This window comes from Callithrix jacchus, chromosome 11 (assembly GCF_049354715.1).
Source record: "Callithrix jacchus isolate 240 chromosome 11, calJac240_pri, whole genome shotgun sequence".
NCBI classification, from domain to species: domain Eukaryota; kingdom Metazoa; phylum Chordata; class Mammalia; order Primates; family Cebidae; genus Callithrix; species Callithrix jacchus.
The window spans coordinates 48381310-48404945 of NC_133512.1; the positions used below are offsets into that span (position 1 = coordinate 48381310).

Below are 23636 nucleotides of genomic sequence, written 5' to 3' on the forward strand. Positions count from 1 at the left end.
GCCACCGAGTTGCCAAGGGAAGGGGCGACTGCCATTACTGCAGCTCTAGTCAGCAGCTTTTCCCTGCCAGTGTGCGGAAAACTGGGCAGAATTCCCCACAGTGCAGCAAACCGGCTGTGGCAGATCATGGCCAGACTGCTGCTTTTGGTGGGCCTAGATCTATCTCTCCTCACTGGGCAGGGCCTTCCTGCAGAAATTTCAGCAACTCCAGCCAGGGATTTACAGACAGAACTCTTATCTCCCTGGGACAGAGTACCTGGGAAGAGGGGTGACTGTGGACCCGGATTCAGCAGACTTAATCTTTCCTCCTTGTCGACTCTGAAAAGCCCAGGGGGATATTAAGATGAGGGCGATACCTGTGTGCCCGCTCTGCTAAGGGGTAGCCAGACTGCTTTTTTTTAGGTGGGCCCCTGATCCCATGCCTCCTGACTGGGTGAGTCCTCCCAACAGGGGTGTCACTAGACACCTCATCTGGGAGAGTTCCGGCTGGCATCTGTTCAGTGCCGCTTTGGGACAAAGCTTCCAGTACAAGGGAGCAGGCAGCAGTCTTTACTGTTCTGCAGCCTCCACTAGCGATACCCAGGTGAACAAAGTCTGGAGTGGACCCCCAGCAAACTGCAGTAGACCTACAGGAGAGGGACCTGACTGTTAAAAGAGAAATACACAAACATCAACAGGAAAGACTCCACAAAAACCCCATCCAAGGGTCAACAGCCTCGAAGATCAAAGGTAGATAAATCCAGGAAGATGAGGGGAAAACAATGAAAAAACGGTGAAAAGTCCAAATGCCAGACTGCCTCTTCTTCTCTAATGATTGCAGCACTCTCCAGCAAGGGCACGGAACTGGGCTGAAGCTGAGTTCAATGAACTGACAGAAGTAGGCTTCAGAAAGTGGGTAATAACTAACTTTGCTGAGCTAAAGGGTTGTGTTCTAACCCAATGCAAAAAAGCTAAGAACCATGATAAAAGATTATGGGAGCTGTTAATTAGAATAAGCAGTTTAGATAGGAACATAAATGAACTGATGGAGCTGAGAAACACAGCACGAGAACTTTATGATTCAAACACAAGTATCAATAGCCAAAGTGACCAAGCAGAAGAAAGAATATCAGACCTGGAAGTCTATCTTGCTGAATTAAGGCAGGCAGACAAGATTAGAGGGGGAAAAAAAAGAAAAGGAATGACTAAAACCTCTGAGAATTGTTAGAAATAAAGCTCGGAGTTGTATGGAAAAATAAGCACTCAGGTAAAGGATTTCTAAGCAAACCAATTTTACTTCAGTGCAGAAGGGTGCCTCTCACAGGACTGTCCACAAGAGCACCCCAAACAAAGAGTACAAGTTTTATTTCTAATGCGACTCCTGCCTCGGTGTCCTTTCCCTGTTGGCTGGGGTTGGACCACACAAAGTAAACAAGACCTGCTTGGCTAAAGATGTAAACTTTCTTAGATAAGGCAGATGCATGATGGGAGAGAGGGGACCCAAGGAAGGGATTGTCTGGGACGAACTAGAGAGTCAGTCTTTTCCCAAATAAGGAAAGGAATATGAGCTGGTATTGACAACTCCATGGTGCTGTGGCATGCCTGGGCATGTAGTAAAATCAGAAAGAAGAAAAGGAGAAGAAAGAAGGGGGGTTGGGTCCTGGGAATTAAAGAATAAAAGGTTGAGCAGGCTTTTTAAAGAGAAACCTTGCCATATTTCACAATTACGGAAGTAGGTAAAAAGACCAAGCCTATGACTGACTGGAGTACTTGAAAGAGATGGGAAGAATGGAACCAAGTTGGAAAACCTCAGGGTGTCATCCAAGAGAACTTTCCCAACCTAGCAAGACAGCCCAATACTCAAATTCAGGAAATGCAAAGAACCCCAATAAGATACTCCATAAGATCAACCCCAAAACACATAATTCTCCAAGGTCACAATGAAGGAAAAAATGTTAAAAGCAGGAAGAGAGAAAGGCCAAGTCACTTATACAGGGAAGCTCATCAGGCTAAAAACAGACTTCTCAGCCAAAACCCTGCAAGTCAGAAGAGATTGGGGGCCAATGTCCAACATTCTTAAAAGTTTGAAACCCAGAATTTTGTATTTGGCCAAACAAAGCTTTATAAGTGAAAGATAAATAATATCCTTTTCAGACAAAATGCTGTGGGATTTTGTCATCACTATGCCTGCCTTGCAAGAGCTCCTGAAGAAAGTACTAAACATGGGAGGAAAAAAGAGTTACCAGCCACCACAAACACAGGGAAGTACATAGGCCAAGGACACTATGAAATAACCAGTCTGTGAAATTAACTACCCAGCATCATGGTGATAGAATCAAATTCACATATAACAATATTAACCTTAAATGTAAATTGACTAAATGCCCCAATTAAAAGACACAGAATGGCAAGCTGAATAAAAAGACAAGACCCATCAGTGTGTTATATTCAGGAGACATATCATGTGCAAAAATACACATAGGTGCAAAATAAAGAGATGGAGAAAAATTTATCAAGCAAGTGGAAAGCAGAAAAAAAATGGGTTGTGATCCTAGTTTCTGACAAAATAGACTTTAAGCCAACAAAGAACAAAAACAAAAAAACAACCCCATCAAAAAGTGGGCAAACAATATGAACAGACACTTTTCAAAAGAAGACATGCAGCCAACAAACATATGAAAAAAAACTCATCACTGATTATTAAAGAAATGTAAATCAAAACCACATTGAGATATCTTAGCATGCCAGTTAGAATGGCGAACATTAAAAAAATCAGGAGACAACAGATGCTAGAGAGAATATGGAGAAATAGGAATGCTTTTACACTGTTGGTGAGAGTGTAAACTAGTTCAACCATTATGGAAGACAGTGGTGACTCAAGGATCTAGAAATAGAAATACCATTTGACCCAGCAATACCATTATAGGGTATATACCCAAAGGATTATGAATCATTCTATTGTAAAGACACATGCACATGTAGGTTCATTGTGGCACTGTTTACAATAGCAAAGACTTAGAACCAACCCAAATTGCCATTAGTGATAGACGGGATAAAGAAAATGTGGCATATACCATAGAATACTATGCAGCCATAAAAAAGGATGAGTTCATGTCCTTTGCCAGGACATGGATGAAGCTAGAAACCATCATTCTCAGCAAACTGACACAGAACAAAACACCAAACACTACATGTTCTCACTAATAAGTGCATGTTGAACAATGAGAACACATGAACACAGGGTGGGGAACATGTGTGGCCTGTTGCAGGTAAGGGGGGCCAGGGAGGAATAGCAGGGGGTGGGGGGATTGGGGAGGCATGACATTTGGAGAAATGCCTAATGCAGATGATGGGGGATGGATGCAGCAAACCACCATGGCATGTGTATACCTATGTAACAATCCTATATGATCTGCACATGTACCCAGAACTTAAAGTATAATTTAAAAAAACATAATTATGGACATAATGGTAAAAAATTCAATTCCTGTATTTTTATCCAATATGGGAGCACACTCAGATTCATAAAACAATTTCTTAAAGACCTCCAAAAAGACTTAGACCCCCCCATACAATAATAGCGAGATACTTTAATACCCCACTGTCAATATGAGACATATCATCAAGACAGAAAATCAAAGATATTATGGACTTGAACTCAGCTCTGGAACAAGTAGACCTGATAGATAGCTACAGAACTCTGCACCCAAACAGGTTTTTTTTTTTTTTTTTGAGGTGGGGGGCACTATATGGCACTTAATCTAAAATTCATCTCATAATTTGAAGTAAATCCTAAGAAATGCAAAAGATCTGAAGTCAAACAGTCTCTCAGACCACAGTGCAATCAAATTAGAACTCAAGATTAGGAAACTCACTCAAAACCAGACAACTACATGGAAATTGAAAAATATGCTTCTGAATGACTTCTGCACAAATAATGAAATTAAAGCAGAAGTCAAATTATTTAAAACTAATGAGAACAAAGAAATAATGTACAAGAATCTCTGGGACACAGCTAAAGGAGCATTAAGATGGAAATGTATAGCACTAAATGCCTATATCAGAAAGCTAGAAAGATGTCAAATCGACATCTTAACTTTGTAACTAAAAGAACTAGAGAACAAAGAGCAAAGGGACCGAACTCCAGAGCTAGCAGAAAACAAGAATTAACCAAGCTCAGAGCGAAACTGAAGGAGGCAGAGACACACAAAAACCCTTAAAAGAGTCAACGAATCTAGGAGCTGTTTTTTTGAAATAATCAATAAAATACATAGATCACTAGCTGGACTAAGAAGAAAAGAGAGGATTCAAATAAATATAATCAGAAATGACAAGAGTGATACCACCAGCGACCCCAGAGAAAAACAACCATGAGAGAATATTATAAACACCTCTTTGCATGTAAACCAGAAAATCTAGAAGAAATGGTTAAATTCCTGGACATATATACTCTCCAAAGACTGAAACAGGAAGGAGTTGAATCCCTGAACAGACCATTAATAAGTTCTGAAATTGAGGCAGTAATAAATAGCCTACCAACCAAAAATAGCCAAGGACCAGATGGATTTACAGCTGAATTTTACCAGAGGGTACAAAGTGAAGCTAGTACCATTTTTTTTTCTTCTGAAACCATTTCATATGATTGAATAGGAGAGGGGCTCCTCCCTTACTCATTTTGAGGCCAGCATCATCCTGATACCAAAACCTGGCAGAGAAAACAAAAGAAAACTTCAGGCCAATATCCCTGGCGAATATCAATGGAAAAATCCTCAATAAAATACTGGAAATACTGGCAAACTGAATCCAACGGCACATCAAAAAACTTATCCACCATGATCAAATCAGCTTCAACCCCAGGATGCAAGGCTGGTTCAACACATGCAAATCAATAAATATAACTGATTGCATAAACAGAACTAAAGACAAAAACCACATGATTACCTCAATAGATACAGAAAAGACCTTTGATAAAATTCGACATCCCTTCATGTAAAAAACTCTCAATAAACTAGGTATTGAAGGAACATACCTCAAAATAATAGCCATTTATGACAAACCCTCAGGCAGTATCAGACTGAATGGACAGAAGCTGGAAGCATTTCCCTTAAAAACTAGCATAAGACAAGGATGCTCTCTCTACATTATTCAACATGGTATTGGAAGTTCTAGTCAGGGCAATCAGGTAAGATAAAAAAAGGTACTCAAATAGGAAGAGAGGAAGTTAAATTGACTTCGTTAGCAGATGACATGATCTTATATCTGGAAAACCCATCAACTCAACCCAAAATCTTTGTAAGTTGATAAGCAACTTCAGCAAAGTCTCAGAATACATAGATCGATGTGCAGAGATCACAGTATTCCTGTATACCAACAACAGACAGACAAATTATGAATGAACCCCAAACCCAAATTATGGATGAACTCCCATTCACAATTGCCACAAAGAGAATAAAATACCTAGGAATACCATTAACAAGGCAAGTTAAGGACCTCTTCAAGGAGAACTACAAACTGCTGCTCAAGGAAATCGGAGAGGACACAAATGAAAAAAATTCTATGCTCAGGAATAGAATCAATATCATGAAAATGACCTGTCTGAAGTAACTTATAGATTTAATGCTATGCCCAACAAACTGTGGTTGACATTCTCTACATAATTAGAAAAAACTATTTTGAAATTTATATGTAACTAAGAAAGAGCCCATATAGCTAACAATCCTAAGCAAGAAGAGCAAAGCTGAGACATCATGCTACCTGACTTTAAACTGTACTACAAGGCTATGGCAACAAATGCAGCATGGTACTGGCACAAAAACAGGAGAATAGAGGACTCAGAAATAAAACTACATGTCTACAACCATATGATCTTTGACAAACCTGACAAAAATAAGCAATGGGGGAAAGGATTTCCTATTTAATAAATGGTGCTAACAGAACTGGCTAGTCATATGTAGAAAATTGAAACTGACCCCTTCCTTACATCTTCTACAAAAATAAACTCAAGATGGATTAAAGATTTAAATGTAAAACCCAAAACTATAAAAGCCGTAGGAGAAAATCTAGGCAATATCATTCTGGACATAGGCATGGACCAGGATTTTGTGATGAAATCGCCAAAAGCAATTGCAGCAATAGCAAAAATTGACAAATGGAATCTAATTAAACTGGAGTGCTTCTGCACAGCAAAATGGACTATCATCTAAGTGAACAGACAGTCTACAAAATGGGAGAAAATTTTTGTAATCTACCCATCTGACAAAGGTCTAATATTCAGAATCTACAGGGAACTTTAAGACATTTATGCAACCAACAAACATATGAAGAAAAGTTCAACATCATTTGATCATTAGAGAAATGAAAATCAAAACCATGACGAGATACCATCTCATGCCAGTCAGAATGGTGATTATTAAGAAGTCAAGAAAAAACAGATGCTGGTGAGGAAGTGGAGAAATAGGAACACTTTTATGCTTTTATTGGGAATGTAAATTAGTTCAACCATTGTGGAAGACAGTGTGGTGAACTTAGAGATTTGGAGCCAGAAATACCATTTGATCCTGCCATTGCTTTACTGGGTATATACCCAGAGAAATGTAAATCATTCTATTATAAAGATATGTGCATGTGTATGTTCAGTGCAGCACCATTTACAATAGCAAAGTCATATAATCAACCCAATGCCCATCAATGATGGATCAGATTTAAAGAATATGGTACATATATACCATTGAATACTATGCAGCCATAAAAAGGAATGAGATTATGTCCTTTGCAGGGACATGGATGAAGCTGGAAGCCGTTATCCTCAGCAGACTAATGCAGGAACAGAAAACCAGGCATGGCATGTTCTCACTTGTGAGTGGGAGCTGAACAAGGACAACACACACCGGTGCCTGTCAGGGGAGGGCAGGGTGGGGAGAGCATTAGAAAAAATAGCTAATGCATACTGGGTTTAATTCCTAAGTGATAGGTTGATAGGTGCAGCAAACCAACATGGCACACATTTACCTATGTAACAAAGCTGCACATACTTCACATGTACCCTGGAACTTAAATTTTTTTTAATGACGTTCTACAAGAGACAAACTATAAGGACAGAAACGAGATCAGTGATTGTCCAGGGCTGGGGGTGTGGAGAACTGATTTGACTACAAGAAACATTGGAAAGCAAGGAAACTGCTTAGGATGATGTATTTTATTTCTTGTTTGTGGTAGTGATTGCATGCCTAATTATGACTGCCAAAACCCAGAATGGCAGGCCTATAAAGAGTAAATTATAACCTCGTAAACTTGATGTGATAAGAAAGCATATGAGATTTTTGTGACTAAGTTGCTAAGTGTCCCTGTGGTGGTGCTGGCTTAAAGATAGCCTCCAGTAAATGATGACCCTATATATACAGCCTATGTATACCCTCCTATATTGAATCTGGATTGACTGTCTTGTTTTAACAATGAGAATGTTGAGGAAATGAGGCTGTTCCAGTTCCAGGCAATGTTTTCAGCCTTCAGAGGCCTCAAAGCATTTGCTTTTGTGCTTCCGGGAACCTTGAAGGAACATGCAAGAGATTGGGTGCGCTGCAGGAGAGAGAGCATGGGGAGGTCTTGTGAAGGGGCTCTGCTGACACAGGGAGGCCCTAAAAATACATGGATAAAACAGAAGCCCATCTGTTTCAGCATCTCGGCTGAACTCAATTTTTGAATTTATGCTAAGACTATAGACATATGGGTAGACCATCTTATATGTTCTAGACAAACCCCTAGATGACTCCAGCCCCAGCTGACATTATGTGAATTGACAGCTGTCCCACCAATCCACAAAATCATGAGAGATAATAAATTGATGTTGCTTAGTGATCACCTTCCTATAGAAATTTCCCAAATTAGCTCCCCTTTCCAGTTTGAGACATTCTGTCATTAGTGCTTGAATATATAGGCAATGGCAATGATGGCTGAAATTTAATAAGGTCCAGACACTGTTCCAATAACATTACAGGTATCACTTAACTCTTATAATAGTAGTATAAGGTTGGCTTTATAGTCAGTGTTTCAACCCACTGTGACAGAAAGAGACAGGAGAACATAATATTTAAGGCATGAGCTCAAGGACCTCACTATCTGTAGCTGAATCATATCTTTGACACTTAACCTGCTCTGAGGCATTGGATGGAAATCATTTAACTTCTGTGCCTCAATTTTTATCATCTCTAAAATTAGGATAGTAAAAGTACCACCATCTAGATTTGATGTGAGAATTAATGGATTTAATACAAAAACATTGCACAAAAGCACTCTAAAATGTTACTTATTTTTATTTAACCTATATCTAGCATAGTATAAAGAATGACAGAGTTTAGAGTGAAAAAAGCTCAGTTTCTATTTCAACACTTCTTATAATATTTGTTAGAATTTGTGCAGACCACCAAACATGTCTAATCCTCAATTAAATGAAGTTAAACATAGTTTCGAAGAATTTCTTTGGGGCTCAAATAAGACAATTTTGTGACTCTTTACAATGACTATGACCTCTAGTACAATGGTGAAGAAATTAATGTAGGAGGCATTCTTTTTGTGTTCCTGAAAGCACCGCAGTAATGATGTTTGCTGTAGGTACAGTGTTCCCTTTCAATACTAATTTTCTGAGGATTTATATTATCAACTGGAAAAAAATGTGAATTGTACATTGGTTTTTATTTTTTGTCACTAAATGGACACAATTCTTTTCTTTTGTGTATATGTGCTGAATTAAGGCTGACATTAAACAACTTTTGTTTCCTGAAATAAATGCAAAATATATGTTGCTAGATTTTATTTCTAGTTCAAAACATGTTTAAAATTTTTGTGACTATGTTCATGTGAAGATTATTCTATAATGTTATTTTATTAATAATCAAGTAATATTTTGATTTCAAGATAATGGTTGGAGCATCAAAAAAAAGTGGTGGGTAGTGTTATTTATATTCTATGAATTCTCTCTTTTTTTTTTTTTTTTTTTAATACAGCCTGACCTGCCTCCCAGGTTGTAGTGCAGTGGCACTATCTCAGCTCATTGAGCCTCCACCTCTAAGGCTCAAACAATTCTCATCCCTCAGCCTCCTGAGTAGCTGGAACTACATGCATGCACAGTGACACCCAGACGATTTTTGTATTTTTAGTATAGACAAGGTTCTGCCATGTTGGACAGTCTGGTCTCAAACTCCTGACCTCAAGTGATCTGCTTCCCTCAGCCTCCTGTGGTTCTGGGATTACAGGCATGAACAATTGTTTCCATCTGTCAGATTTTTGTTGTTTGTTTTGAGACAGTCTCACTCTGTGGCCTAGGTTGGAGTACAGTGGCAGGATCTCAGCTTACAACAACCTCCACCTCCCAAGTTCAAGCAATCCTCCCGCCTCAGCCTCCCATGTAGCTAGGATTACAGGTGCACACCACCATGCTGGGCTGGTTTTTTTTTTTTATTTTTAGTAGAGACAGGGTTTGGTTTTAACATGTTGGCCAAGTTGATCTTAAACTCCAAACCTCAAGTGATCTGCCTGCCTTGGTCTCTCAAAGTGCTGGGATTATAGGTATTAGCAATTGAATTCATTTGTATAATTTTTTTTTTAAACACACATTTATCAATTAAGTATACCATCTTATGTGGGCACAGTTTGTGGTACACCAAAACTATTAACAGTAGTACCATAAAATATTACACTGATCACAGATCACCATAACAGATAAAATAGTAATAAAAAATTTGAAATATTGCAATAATTATCAAAATGTGACACAAAGACTGTTGGCATCATTTTTCCAAACATCATGTGTTGTCTGAAAATTTTAATGTAAGCTTGGTTTTATTCCTTATGTATTTGGTAAAGTAGTGTAGGCTTCATTGTTGGGTATTTTCCATGAAAAATTTAATTTCTTTAATAGTTCTAAGACGATTTATAGTTCTGTCTTTTTGTGTCCATTTTACACATCTGTTTTTTCTTGAAATGTATACATTGCATCTGAAATTTTAAATTGATGTGCATAAATATTTTGGTATTTGCTGGGTAGCATGATTGGGCTAGAGTCTGTTTTCACACTGCTCATAAAGACATACCTGAGACTGGGAAGAAATAGAGGTTTAATGGACTTACAGTTACACATGGGAATAGAGGCCTCACAATCATGGTGGAAGGCAAGGAGGAGCAAGTCACATCTTACATGGATGGTGGCAGACAGAGAGAGAGCTTGTACAGGCGAATTCTTTTTAAAACCATTAGATCTCATGAGACTTATTCATTACCACAAGAACAGCATTTGAAAGACCCATCCCGTGATTAAATTACCACCCACTGGGTCCCTCCCATGACACATGGGAATTGTGGGAGTTACAATTCAAGATGAGATTTGGGTGGGGACACAGCATATCATTTGGCAACTAGGCATTTTTAATTTTCCCTTAATTTTTTTTTTTTTTTTTTTTTGAGACAGAGTTTCACTCTTGTTACACAGGATAGAGTGCAATGGTGCAATCTTGGCTCACAGCAACCTCCTCCTCCTGGGCTCAGGCAATTCTCCTGCCTCAGCCTCCTGAATAGCTGGGATTACAGGCATGTGCCACCATGCCCAGCTAATTTTTTGTATTTTTAGTAGAGACAGGGTTTCACCATGTTGACCAGGATGGTCTCGATCTCTTGACCTTGTGATCCACCTGCCTTGGCTTCCCAAAGTGCTGGGATTACAGGCTTGAGTCACTGTGCCCAGCCAACTTTTAAATGTCTGTAACAATGACCAGTTTTAAAATTATGTTGTTGGATTTTGAGCCTCCTTCCCATCTACTCTCTTTTTTCTCTCCTTTTCTTTCTTTCTCTGCTCCCTGTCACTTTGTCTCTATCTTGAAGGGGTTTATCGGGTTTTTCTCCTTTGCATTTTTTCTTATTTCACTACTTTATACCTTCTATATTTTTAGGGCTTAATGTGTTGTTATTTTTGTTTTCTCTTTAGAGTAATACTATTGATATTCTTTCATTATTACCAGATTCCCCTTTTTATCTTTGGGAGTATATTTTTTCTTTCAGTGTGCCCTCACCATAGCTGTACCAGAGTGTCTTTTAACATTATTTTTCTTTTTAAACTTTCACTATCATCTATTTTCACATTTAAAATGTGTTTCCTTTAAGTAGAAATGGGTTTCTGTATGTAGCCAAGCATTCTTTTTCTGACAACTACAGTATTTAAATATATATAGCAATTACTTATATTTTAGGGTTTATGTAATCTTATTATTTTTTGTGTTTCATCTGTTCTTTGCTCCCTCCATATTACATTATTTAGTTTTTAAATAACATTATTATCTTTTTTTTTTTTTAGAAAGTGTCTCACTCAGGCTGGAGTTCCAGTGATGTGATCACTGCTCACTTCAGCCACAATGTCCTGGGCTCAAGCAATGCTCCTGCCTCAGAGTTCTGAGAGCTGGAACTACAGAAGTGTGTTACCACACTTGGCTACTTTTTACATTCTTTTGTAGCAAAGGGGTCCCACTATGTGGCCCCGTCTTCTCTTGAACTCCTGAGTTCGGGTGGTCCTCCACCTAGGCCTCGCAAAGTGCTGAAATTACAGGTGTGAGCTGCTGTGCCTGGTCTCTTCCTTTTTCATTGCTTTTAATACTTACCATATGTATTACAATATGCATCTTTCACTGATTAGAATATACCTTTATTATTTTCAGACTTCCTGATCAATGAAAGTACCTGAAAAGTTCCACTCTGACCTCTTGCACTATCAATAATATGGATATCAATTCAACATATATTTTGAACTACATGTATTATTATTGCTGTTATTAATATGTTCTAACATTTAGTATTGGTTTTGATATGCGATGATGTTTCTCCCTCCTTGTGCTTTGTATTTTTCCTTTACTATTATGCTTCATTTAGGGATTATTTTCTTTCTGTCTGGATAATTATCTTTGGCATTTTATTTAGAAAAAGTGTGCTGACCTCAGCTTCTCTGAACTTCTTGTTTGACCAAAAAGACCTTTATTTAGCCTTCCTTTTTGAAGGATATCATTTTATAAATACAGATTCAGCCATTTTGTTTCAGCACTGTAAGTGTTCTCTGTCTCCCATAGTGTTGTTTCAAAGTCAGCTTCTAATCATATTATTAATCATTTGAAACTAATGTGTATTTAATTTGCATGCTTTCAAGATTTTCATTTGGCTTAGTTTTTAGCAGTTTTATATAATAGTTATTATTATTTTGTTTATAGCTGGGCTGTGATTCATAGAGCTTTTTGAATGGCTGGCTCCAAAGACCTGATGCTTTTCATTAGTTGGGAAATTCTTAGCCAACAGTTCTTCTCATACTTCTATCTTTTTTCCTCTGTCACTTCTCCTTTTTGGAATACAGTTACACATACATGAGCCTTTTTTTCAATTATGTTTTATCTACATAGCTCTTATTTTATTTTTCATTTAATTTACTTACTTGCTTCAAAATATATATGTTGTATGTGTTTAAATATGTGAATCTACTGGCAAATTTCTTCTACTTTGGTTAATCATTAATCTGTTAAATTCATCTATATTTGAATTTCAGTATTTTGTAAGATCCCTAATTTCTATTTGATTTTTAAATTAAATTCCAATTCTCTGATAAAACATTCCATTTTTGTATTTATTTTTAGAACATATTAAGTGTATTCTTGATACCTCAGATATTTTGATTTTCTGTTGCTCTACTCTTTTTTCTCATACATTTCTCTGTCATTTGGTTCTGTTCCCTGGCATGTCTGATAAATTTTGACTGATTCCTGGTTGTATATGAAAAATTGCTAGCATTCTCAATGATATCTTTTTTCTTTGGGGACTATGAAAGTACATGCAGATTACCTTGCTTCAGCAGCAGTTATTCTGTTTTTCGTTTGCTTCTTATTCTTTAGTTGTTGCTTTTTCAGGGGTCTCAACTAAAGGACTGAGATTTTTGTAAGTCCATTTTTTTTTTCTCTCTCTCTTTTCTTTTTTTTTTTTTTTATTTGTAGAAATGGAGTTTCATTATGTTGCTCAGGTTGGTTTTGAACTGGGTTCAAGCGAACCTTTTGCTTCAGCCTCTGAAGAGCTGGGATTCCAAGAGTGAGCCACTGCACCCTAAGTCCCTTTTTCTGTAATAATCCTACATTCTAATTTTCATCTTCCCAAAACCAAAATACTGACAAAATATCTGCCTAAACTTTTGGTATCTCAGCAGTTGATTTCTGCTTGGATTCTCAGAAATGTGTTCTTCAAATGCAAATGTTGGCATTCAGCTAGTGCCTTAAAGGGGAAATTTTCCGCAGAATGTTATGCCCATTTCTTGAAAGTTCCCTTTTACTTTGGAGATCTTGATCCCTCAGATTCTTACTGCTTTGATTGCCACGAATGCCAATAATTGTTTTCTTAGCCTACTCAAATAGTCATAAAGTCTAGAGACTCTATTTTTGCAATCTATGCATTATGCTTTTATTTTTTTACTTATTAGACATTTTTTCCTATTATTCAGCTGTACACTCTTCCACAATTTGTTTAAAAAAAAATTAACAATTTTTCAAGATAAGGCTATCAGATGGAGTTTATGTAAGATAACATTAAGAGTTGGACAAACGATCTTATTTTCTTTTCACTCATTAATTTATCTTGTCCATGACAAATACATTTAAGCTATAGATTGGCTCTATCACTTATTTTCTTTAATTTTTGTAGTATATTTTCTTTCTCTTTTCTAGTTTTATATTTAGAGAGCCTTGGGACATAAAGATCTCTAAAAAGAACACCTCTGGAAATACGATTAAAAGGTTTTCCCTTTGTTTTATACCATGTGTCACTCCTGATATGACATCATGTTCGCTCTACTTAGACCTTGTGCTTTGCATTTCTTGGGGTGAGATAATCCACAGCCTAAATGCATATGGCTATAAAAAGTATTATGTGAATTGTCAAAGGAGGTATGCATTTTTTCATGATTCTGAATTAATCACCATATACGTTTATGAAAGGCTATGGGAATTACAGTTACCCTAATGCTTCTGAATCGCATATGTTCTCTATTTCCATTTTGATTACTATTGTCTTTATTGAGTATGAGTATTTTATGTGTGAGGTTTAGTAACATAGCTGTTTGGGCTCTGTTTCTCTCTTTTGCCATGAACATTGCAAAGCAGCTGTTGCAAGCATATATTTAGAGCCAAAGGGTACTATCGCTTACATATGGGAGGAGTGAGGGGAGGATAATTGAATTACAAAATGCTTGTGATCAAATATGCTCTGTGAAACTATGGAAACAGGAAAACAATGCCAGAATGGTGTCCACAGTGAAGAGAACAAAGCCTGACTCTAAACAGAGGTTGCTAAACAAATCAGTCCCTATGCAATTAGATGGAAAAGCACTTAGCAACAATATAAAAATAACAGAGTAGCTGGAAATCTGCACAATAGAAGATGACTCAGACTCTCTAAAGTTTGCATACTTTAGAACATTACTTTCAATTCCACATAGAGTTAGTTCACATGAGACATGATATGTAAGCACAGGTAATGATAAAAAAAGAAATAATTTCTGGAATTACAAACATAAAGTCAATACTAATTTGCCTTTTATTAAAGAAACTCAAACCCTTCACAATTAATTCCTACCAAAGTCATACAGATTTTATAGTTCAGTTTTTTTTGTAGGTATAGAATTGATATAGTAAGATTTCCGAACTTTGCCAAGCATTGCTGATTCTCTTATTCTTTTTAAACCTTCATATTTTAGGTAACAGTCCTCCCTGGGATCTGAAACAACATGATTAAGTATAAACATATATGTCATTACCTCCCCATAAGAGACCATTCTGTACATTTCTCTTGGTATAACACTGTTGCTTCCATTTTATAGGCTCACACCTATGAGTTTTTAGTCTGCCAAACCCTCCTGGTGTGTGTGTGTGTGTGTGTGTGTGTGTGTGTTTGTACGTGCACACACATGCATGTCTGTGTGAGAGAGAAAGAGAAGAAGGAAGCAGGGGAGAGAGCAAAGCAAACTACACAATTTGCAAAGACCAGTGCGAAATAAAAATGCAGGACCCTTTGTTAAAAAGGTGTTAAGAATTTTAAGACTGTGACAAGAGAACATTAAACCAAGTATTAGATCCTTCTGAGCGCAAAGACCAATGTGACTGTGCAAGTTTCATGCCCATGAAACTGACCTTGTGGGGGAGAGAGGAAGAAAAAGCAGAGAGAACAAAGTATATCTTTTGTAACAGGTACTGTCATACTCTAAGGAGGATGTATCTTAACAATTTGAAGGTTTGGTTAATCTGGCCACTTTGAAGATTTAGATGTGCAAGTTTGGGATCAGAGGTTAAAGTGGAATAAATTATTCTGCATAAAATTCGAAGTTAATGAATTGTGAGTAAGAGTCACAGAGAGATCGAGAGAAACCACTAAGGCTGGGTGCTTCATAAGGGAATGTGTTTGTGAGCTCTGAGTTACACTAAAGAAAAAATACAGAAGTATATCAAGCAAATAGAAGTAACATAAAATCACAGATTGCAATCTCCACATCAGTCAAGTAATATTCAATTCAAAAATTATGAAACCTAAAATTTAGGCCATTTTTAAACACTAAAAAAGGCATAATTTACACTAAGGACATAAAGATATAATAATTATGTATACATAACAGTTATTTGTCTCTTTATCTCATCTATCTCTCTAATCTATCTATCATCTGTCATCGATCTATGCCAAGTAGCAACACATCCACTTCTATAAAATGGAAAGTACAGAGAATAAAGAAGACAGACAGAGACAAAGAAACACAAGGGAGTGCAATAATCACTGAAAGTCAATTTTTTTTTGATACATGGTAAGACCTTTCAATATAGAAATTAAAGTTCTATGTTAGTTTTGTACATTTTCTTTGGGTTAAAGGAAACTTTTATTCATTGCTCTCTGTACAAGTCACATCAATAGGAAAAGAAAATAAAGTTATAGAACAAAAAAAGCACCTTTTCAATACTCTCTAAACCCTTTCAATGCACTGTCTGCTGCGGTTTGAATGTTTTCCCCACTGCAACAGTGTTGGGAGGTGGAGCCTCATGAGAGGTGTTAGATCATGTGGTCTCTGATCTTATAAATGAACTCATGCCCCTGTAAAAAGCGCTTGCAGGAGTGGATTTGCTCTCTCTTGTTCTTCTGCCATGTGAGGACACAAAGTTCCTCCCTTCCACAGAATGCAGGTTTCAAGGCACCACCTTCGAAGTGGAGATCAGGCCCTCACCAGACACCAAAATCTGCTGGTGGTTTGATCTTGCCTTCCCAGCTCCAGAACTGTTAGAAATAAGTTTTTATTCTGTATAATTAATCAGTCTGTGGTAAATTAGTCTGCTATAGCACCACAAATAGACTAAAACAGTGTCTTTCCATAATCTTGGACTTACTGTTTCTCACCTGTCTTTCCCTACGAACTACATGAACTTCCTGCCGTATCCCCAGCACTTACCACAGCATCTGGCATACGATATCTGCTGAATAAACATATGTTGAGAGAGTGAGCAACTGAAGCAATGAATCGTGTCTGCAACTCAGTTTTAGTTTCTATCCAAACTAAAATGTTTTTTGATTTGTTATTTCTTCAATTCTTGTTTATTTTGAATACTTTTTTTCTTTCTCAGACTTCTTTATTTAAAAAATGTCAACGGGAACCATTCGGAATGCATCTTCTCCCTCTTACTCCCCAGGAGGAAGAGGAGAACCATTATCAATGGCAAAACGCAGTCTCAGCAAAGCAAAACCAAGCGCTAGCTTTAAGTTCGGAGAGAGCGCTGCCCCTCCTCCTCCCGGTTTCTGGTGCTCTCCAGGTTCAGGGAGACTTTTCTAGTAACAAATTAAAGAAATGCTCCCTGAAAGTATAGCCTTTCTGAGACTTCTTTAATCAGATAGTTTATCTCCTTGTTCTACTACCAAATTCTGTTCCATTTCTCATACCTTGAAACGTTGTTTTATTTTTACTTTATAGTATAATACCCTGATTACATTTCATCCTCTAAAGCTCTAATTACTTTTTTATTCTTATATAATTTAAATTCATAAAGTATAATTTGTTTGGCTTACTTATCTGCTTGATTCTATCTAGTTGCTGTGTATGTGTAGTTTATCTCCTATATATTCTATGACAGTTTTATTAAAAGTTTCTTTATATTATTTCATTAGCTGTGTATCTATGGAAGCACATATCCTGGTAATTTTATCTTGTTAATTTTCTTTAAAACATAAAATATGCATTACACACTGATTTATTTAAAAGAAAAATATTAAGATCAGTTTGACAATTTTCGGAAGATCATTTTGGCACTTGAATTTTTATTATTACTTTTAAAAAATTTAGTAATAATTTATTACGAAGCACTTTTCTATATGCCAGAATGATGCTGCAATAGCAAATAAAATGTTTGGATTCTACCAGAGAATATATATCATACATTACACGGAAATCAGTTCCCACTGTATCAGGTCCATCCAGGGTGAGCCTCGGCAAGAATTAGTAATGGCAGAATGTTCAGCAATTATAAATTAAAAGGTGTTGTGTTTGAGGGCAAAGACTTAAGCATTTAGCTTTAGTAAAGCTGAATTCCCAGATTAGGACACAGAAAAATCTGATTTTCTGAGTTTGGACTGCTGAAGAGATTTGTCCTACTTCTTTCTGGTCACACTGATTTGCTCACTTTATTTTGTGACTTACAGGCTTTACTTGTTTTCTTTTATATTGCTTTCTTCATAACAACGATACAGAGTAAGTGGGATACATTCCATGTTTGTTATTTTCAAAATCTCGGTGGCTTAGTTGTGATTGATGAATAAGATACACAAAGTTACAACAAAGCATTGAATAATATGTAGTTGAAACCCAGCAGGCTTTATAAATAGGCACATGTAAGTCATTTCAGCAATTTTCCCTCTTGTTCATGCCAATTAGTTCCCACATAAATATCTACATGTTCGAAGCTATTTTAAATTGATTCAGCATTTTCTCTCAAAATTGCAGATATCAAATACCTGGCATTTAAATGCCACTTTAGCCTGAGACTAGACATGAGCTGCAATGTAACTGCAAACACATTTTGAATGACTGGTTTTGATTTTATCTACCTTCATAGTTTAGTTTTATAACTGCATGAAGACACAGAATACTTATCAAAATAAGGATTATTTTTTTCTTTTAACCAAAATGTGCACAATTAGGTGAGTTCTGTTCTGGGTGCACTAGCTGTGCTTCTGCTTTGCAAGTGTCTTTGTGGGTTTTTTTTTAAGAATACTAATAATTTTGGACCTGTGCTACTATTACAGCCTGCTGAAGAGGAATATTGGACATGATGTTCTAAAATCACTTTCTGGTCATTAGGTTACTGGGATTTTATCACTCAGTGAGAGCCTTTTCTTAACAAGGAGAAAGAACTATGTCCAGAGTTTGTAGTGTCTTCCAGGCATGCACTGAGACAATTTTCAATAACTAATTATAGCTTGAGGGAGCAGGAAAGGCTACCGAAAAAAAAAATCCATCAGAGGAGTTAATTTGTAGAAAGAAGGGGGAGTGCAGTTTCAAAGCAATTTTGTAAATTCCAAGTGTAACTACTTGTATTCTTCAAAATAATTTCCATCATACTGACTTTAATCATAGGTCACTGGTTACAGAAGAGATAAAATATTCATTTCTAACTGCGGTGCCTTTGTTTGTATAAGGTGTACCCAGGAAATGGTCAACTAGATTTTAGAAATTTATTGGGGGAATATTTGAAATACTAAGGGCTATAGTCAACACATATTATAGCTTAAAACTCACTCCCTAGGTAGGCTTCAGTATTCTCACATTAGTAGTCTTTTAATAATGATTCTGAAATTTTGGAAAAAAATAAACTAGATAGCCCCCACTCTATTTTTTAAAGTTTCTTGAAATTATAAAATTTTGGTACATATGTTTCTAGTAGTAAAATACATTTTATAGATTCCTTTAACTTACAAATCTTAGTGATACCAAAAAATTTAGAAATATAGAGTAGACTTAATCTTGTCAAATGATGACTGAGGAATGGATTGAAAACAAGTGTTTACCCAAATCCTTTGGCTACATTTAAGTTACTTTTAGTAATAAAGATGTAATGAAAATCAAGGAACACATATATCATTCCAAAGCTGAAGGAAGCCAAAATCTTATCCCGAAATTAGATAATGGTTGTCAGCAAAATTAGCCACAATGATCTCATCTAATAACTTACCTGATTTACATTCAAAGCCTGATTAATATCAGGAAATCAGTCACCTATCACAAAGAGCACTTCATGAGTTTTCTTTAATAGCTTGGTCTTTCTTTTTCAGCCCTGACTGCCAGAGTGATATTTTATGATTATATGAAAGAAATACTTCAAAAATAAGAAAAAAATAGGATAATATTAAGACTTATGGAATGTTAATAGAAAGAAGGTTGACATCACAACAAAATAAAGCAACATAAAAAGAGGAACAAATTTGGGGCAGTGAAGAATTAGAATTTTATGTGGTTGAAGAAGCACGAGCTATAGAAAAACGTATTGTAGAGTAAGATTGAAAAACAAAAGGGCTCAAAAAAACTGGTGAAGACTTGAAGAGGAACCATCAAGAGCTTTTAAGAGTGACTAATAAGATAAAATCAATATTTAAAAACAGTTTGTGTGATAAACAGATGGAAAGTTTAAACCTGGAAAATTAAATGGCCCTTTAAGAATTCAAAGTAAATAGTGGGGCGGGGGGGGGGGGGGGGGGCTTCTATCCAGAGTGATGGCATAACTAATTGGAAATAAGGTACAAATAAAAAAAAACTAAAAGTAAGAAAAGGTAAGTGTTTGATGTCTGCTGACCCAGGAATGACTGTGATATCCATAGCTTTGAAGCCTGGAGGGAGCGTGATACTGTGATAACCACAGGAAAATGTAGGGAATAGGAGGAATGGCTCAGGTTGAAGTCATGTTAAGGACAATGGGCAGTTGTAAGTCAGAGATGTGGGATTGGTTTATAGGAAATATACACAAGAGCAGAAAGGTTAAAAGGCAGATATTCTATACTTCATTCAATTGTTTATTGACTATTGATCTATTAACCAGGGATAGTCTTAATTATTAATACATGTGTTTTTCAAAACACAAATTGCAAAGTTTAGTTTTCTAAGAATTCTCAGTTCTTTTCTCTAGTAATAAAACATTTATGTAGCCAATACAGATTTATTAAAAGGACAAACATTCAAATTTTAAACTAGTCCCATTTTTCTAATTCATGTGTGAGGTTTTTGTGAAGCACTGAGTCAAAATTTTTCAAAACTAATTATTTTTTGCATAAAAATTGAAAAACTGCCTCATGGCTATTATTTTTACCTATAATTAAATCAAAGTGTTAACCAAATTTGGACTGTAGTGAAGAATTGCCAGTGAACGTTGGGTGGGATGAGAAAGGTAGCTAATTTAGTTTCAAACCACTTAGATTAAAATTAATATTGCTTCGCCAGCATAGGCCCAAACATATGAGAATTCATTTAGGAATTCAGCAAATTCCTAAATGAATTTGAAATTGCATTTAGGAATACTGCAAATAAGTATAATTTGCTCAACACTTCTGTTTACCCCTGAATTCTAATAAGACCATTATCATAATTGATCACTTAGGAAAGCATAGTGAATTTAAAAAGGAAAAAAAACCCCTTTCTGACTAGTCAGTGACTTTACAGAAAGAGTGTTAGAATGATCCTACGTGGGAGAAAGTAACCTTACATCAGTGCATGGTTCCCTTTAAGGGAGTAATCATTAATTATTTATATAAGACAAGAAGTTACTCACTTTCATAGCTTGTCAAAGTGTTGCTTGTCAGAATCATAGTGTCTTGGAATAGAGTTTCATAGCAGACAACATTCTCGCTGCTGTAAAGAGGGGTTGCGTGCTTATAGCTTGGTTTCTTTGATGCTCTTACTCATTTGTCCCTACCCTACCTGCTGGGACTCAGCTACTTCTGGCCTTTAGAACAGGTGGGGCATTATAATATAAAAACATTTCATTTCAGGAATACCGACATTGTAGGAGTTATACTTTTTTATGTCCATTGATTGATAGCCCAACTATTAAGAGGCTTCAGGCTAGAAACCTGTTACTACCCTAGGGAAATGCCCTGCTGGTGAATACTTTCATGTTGCATTCATCTGATTTTTTTAGCCATGAAGATACTGGGCTACAGGTGATAATCCTGTAGTAATTGTGGTAGACTGACTAATGGTCCCAAAGACATCTACAGGCATACCTCATTTCATTGTACTTCACATTTTTGTGCTTTGCAGCTATTGTGATTTTTACAAACTGAAGGTTTGTGGCAACTCTGCATTGTATAAGTCTATTGATGTACTTTTTCCAACAGCAGGTGCTCACTTTGTGTCTCTGTGTCACATTTGGTAATTCTCACAATATATCAACTTTTAGAATTATTATATTTGCTATGGTGATATGTGATCAGTGATCTCTATTGTTATCATTGAAATCATTTTGGGGAACCACAAACAGCCCTGATATAAGACAGCAGACCAATAAACAAATGGTGTGTGTGTTCTGACAGTTCCCCTGACTGGTCATTTCTCCATCTCTCTCCCTTTTCTTGTGTCTCTCTATTTCCTGAGGCATAAAAATATTGAAATCAGGGCAATATATAATACTACAATGGCTTCTAAGTGTTTCAGTAAAAGAAAGAGTTTCACATCTCTCTTTTTAATCAAAAGCTAAAAATGATTAAGCTTAGTAAGGAAGGCATGTCAAAAGCTGAGATAGGCTGAAATCTAAGCCTCTTGTGCCAGTTAGCCAAGACGCGAATGCAAAGGAAAGTCCTTGAAAGAAATTCAAAGTGCTACTCCAGTGGGCACAGGAATGGTAAGAAGGTGAAAGAGCCTTGTTGGTGATATGGAGAAAGGTTCACTGGTCTGGATGGAAGATCAAGCCAACTGCAGCATTGCCTTAAGCCAAAGCTTCATCCAGACAATGGCCTTAACTCCCTTCTGTTCTGTGAAAAGAGGAGAGGAAGCTGCAAAGAAAAGTTTAAAGCTAAAAGAGGTTGGATCATGAGGTTCAAAGAAAGAAGTATTTTCTGTAAAGTATTTTCACTTTGCCCGTAAAATTGCAAGGTGAAGCACCAGGTGCTAATGTAGATGCTGCAGCAAGTTATCAAGAATATCTAGCTAAGCTCATGAATGAAGGTGGCCACACTCAATAACAGATTTTCAATGTAGATTAAACAGCCTTACACTGTGTTGGAAGAAAATACCATCTAGATCCTTCATAGCTAAATAGGAGGCACCAATTTCTGGTTTCAGAGCTTAAAATATAGGCTGATTATTTTGTGAGGGGCTAATACAGCTGGTGACTTTAAGTTGAAGCCAATGCTCATTTACCATTACAAAAATATTATGATGCTTAAGGTTTATGTTAAATCTACTCTGCCTGTGTTCCGTAAACGAAGCAACAAAGCCTGATGACAGCATATCTGTTTGCAGCATGGTTTACTGAATATTTTAAGCCCCCTTTTGAGATCTACAGCTCAGAAAAAGACATTTCTTTCAAAATATTACTGCTCATTGACAATACACCTACTCATCCAAGAGCTTCAGTGGAGATGTGCAAGATTACTCTTGTCATGCCTGCTAACACAGCATACATTCTGCAACCCATGGATCAAGAAGTCATTCTGACTTTCAAGTCTTATTATTTAAAAAATACATTTTGTAAGGCTATAGTTGCCCTAGATAGTTATTTTTCTGATGGATCTGGCAAAGTAAATTGAGAATCTTCTGGAAAGGATTTGCTCTTCTAGATGCCATTAAGAATTTTCATACTTCATGAAGGGAGATCAAAATATTAACATTAACAGAAGTTTCGAAGAAATTGATTCTAATCCTCATGGATGACATTAAGGCGTTCAAAACATCAGCAGAAGTAGTAACTGCTAATGTGTTGGAAACAGCAAGAGAACTAGAATTAGAAGTGGAGCCTGAAGTTGTGACTGAATTGCTACAATGTCATGAGAAAAAATGAATGTAAAAGGAGTTGCTTTTTATGAATAAGAGTTTAAAAAGTGGTTTTCTGAGATGGACTCTACTCTTGCTGAAGATAATTTAAGCATTGTTTACATGACAAAAAATTAGAATATTTCATAAATGTAGTTGTTAAAGTAGTGGTGGCGTTTGAGAGTACTGACTCCAATTTTGAAAGAAGTTTCACTGTGGGTAAAATTCTATCAAACAGTATCAAATGCTACAGAGAAATATTTTGTGAAAGAAAGAGTCAGTTGATATGGCAGGCTCCACTGAAGTACTGTTTTAAGAAATTGCCACAGCCACCTCAGCCTTCAGCAGCCACCACCCTGATCAGTCAGCAGCCAGCAACATCTGAGTCAAGACTCTCCACCGACAAAAATGTTACCACCTGCTCAAGGCTCAGATGATATTTAGCTTTTTTTTTTAGCAATAAAGTATTTTTAATTAAGATACATACTTTTTTCGACGTAATGCTATTGCACATGTAATAGACTACAGTATATTGTATATACGAGTTTTATAGGTACTGGAAGACAAAAATGTATGTGATTTGCTTTGTTGTGACATTATTGTTATGATC

General features: G+C 36.5%; 1 long non-coding RNA gene and 1 other non-coding gene across 2 annotated transcripts in view; one reads left to right on the top strand and one right to left on the bottom strand.

The window, feature by feature from the left end:
• The window catches only part of LOC144578221 (uncharacterized), a 61913-nt gene that overhangs the window by 7780 nt on the left and 30497 nt on the right, over positions 1 to 23636 (top strand). The window lies entirely within an intron of this gene.
• Positions 16670 to 16884, bottom strand: LOC118144046 (small nucleolar RNA U3). Its single transcript, XR_004728505.3, has one exon. It is a non-coding gene; the product is annotated as a small nucleolar RNA U3 (small nucleolar RNA).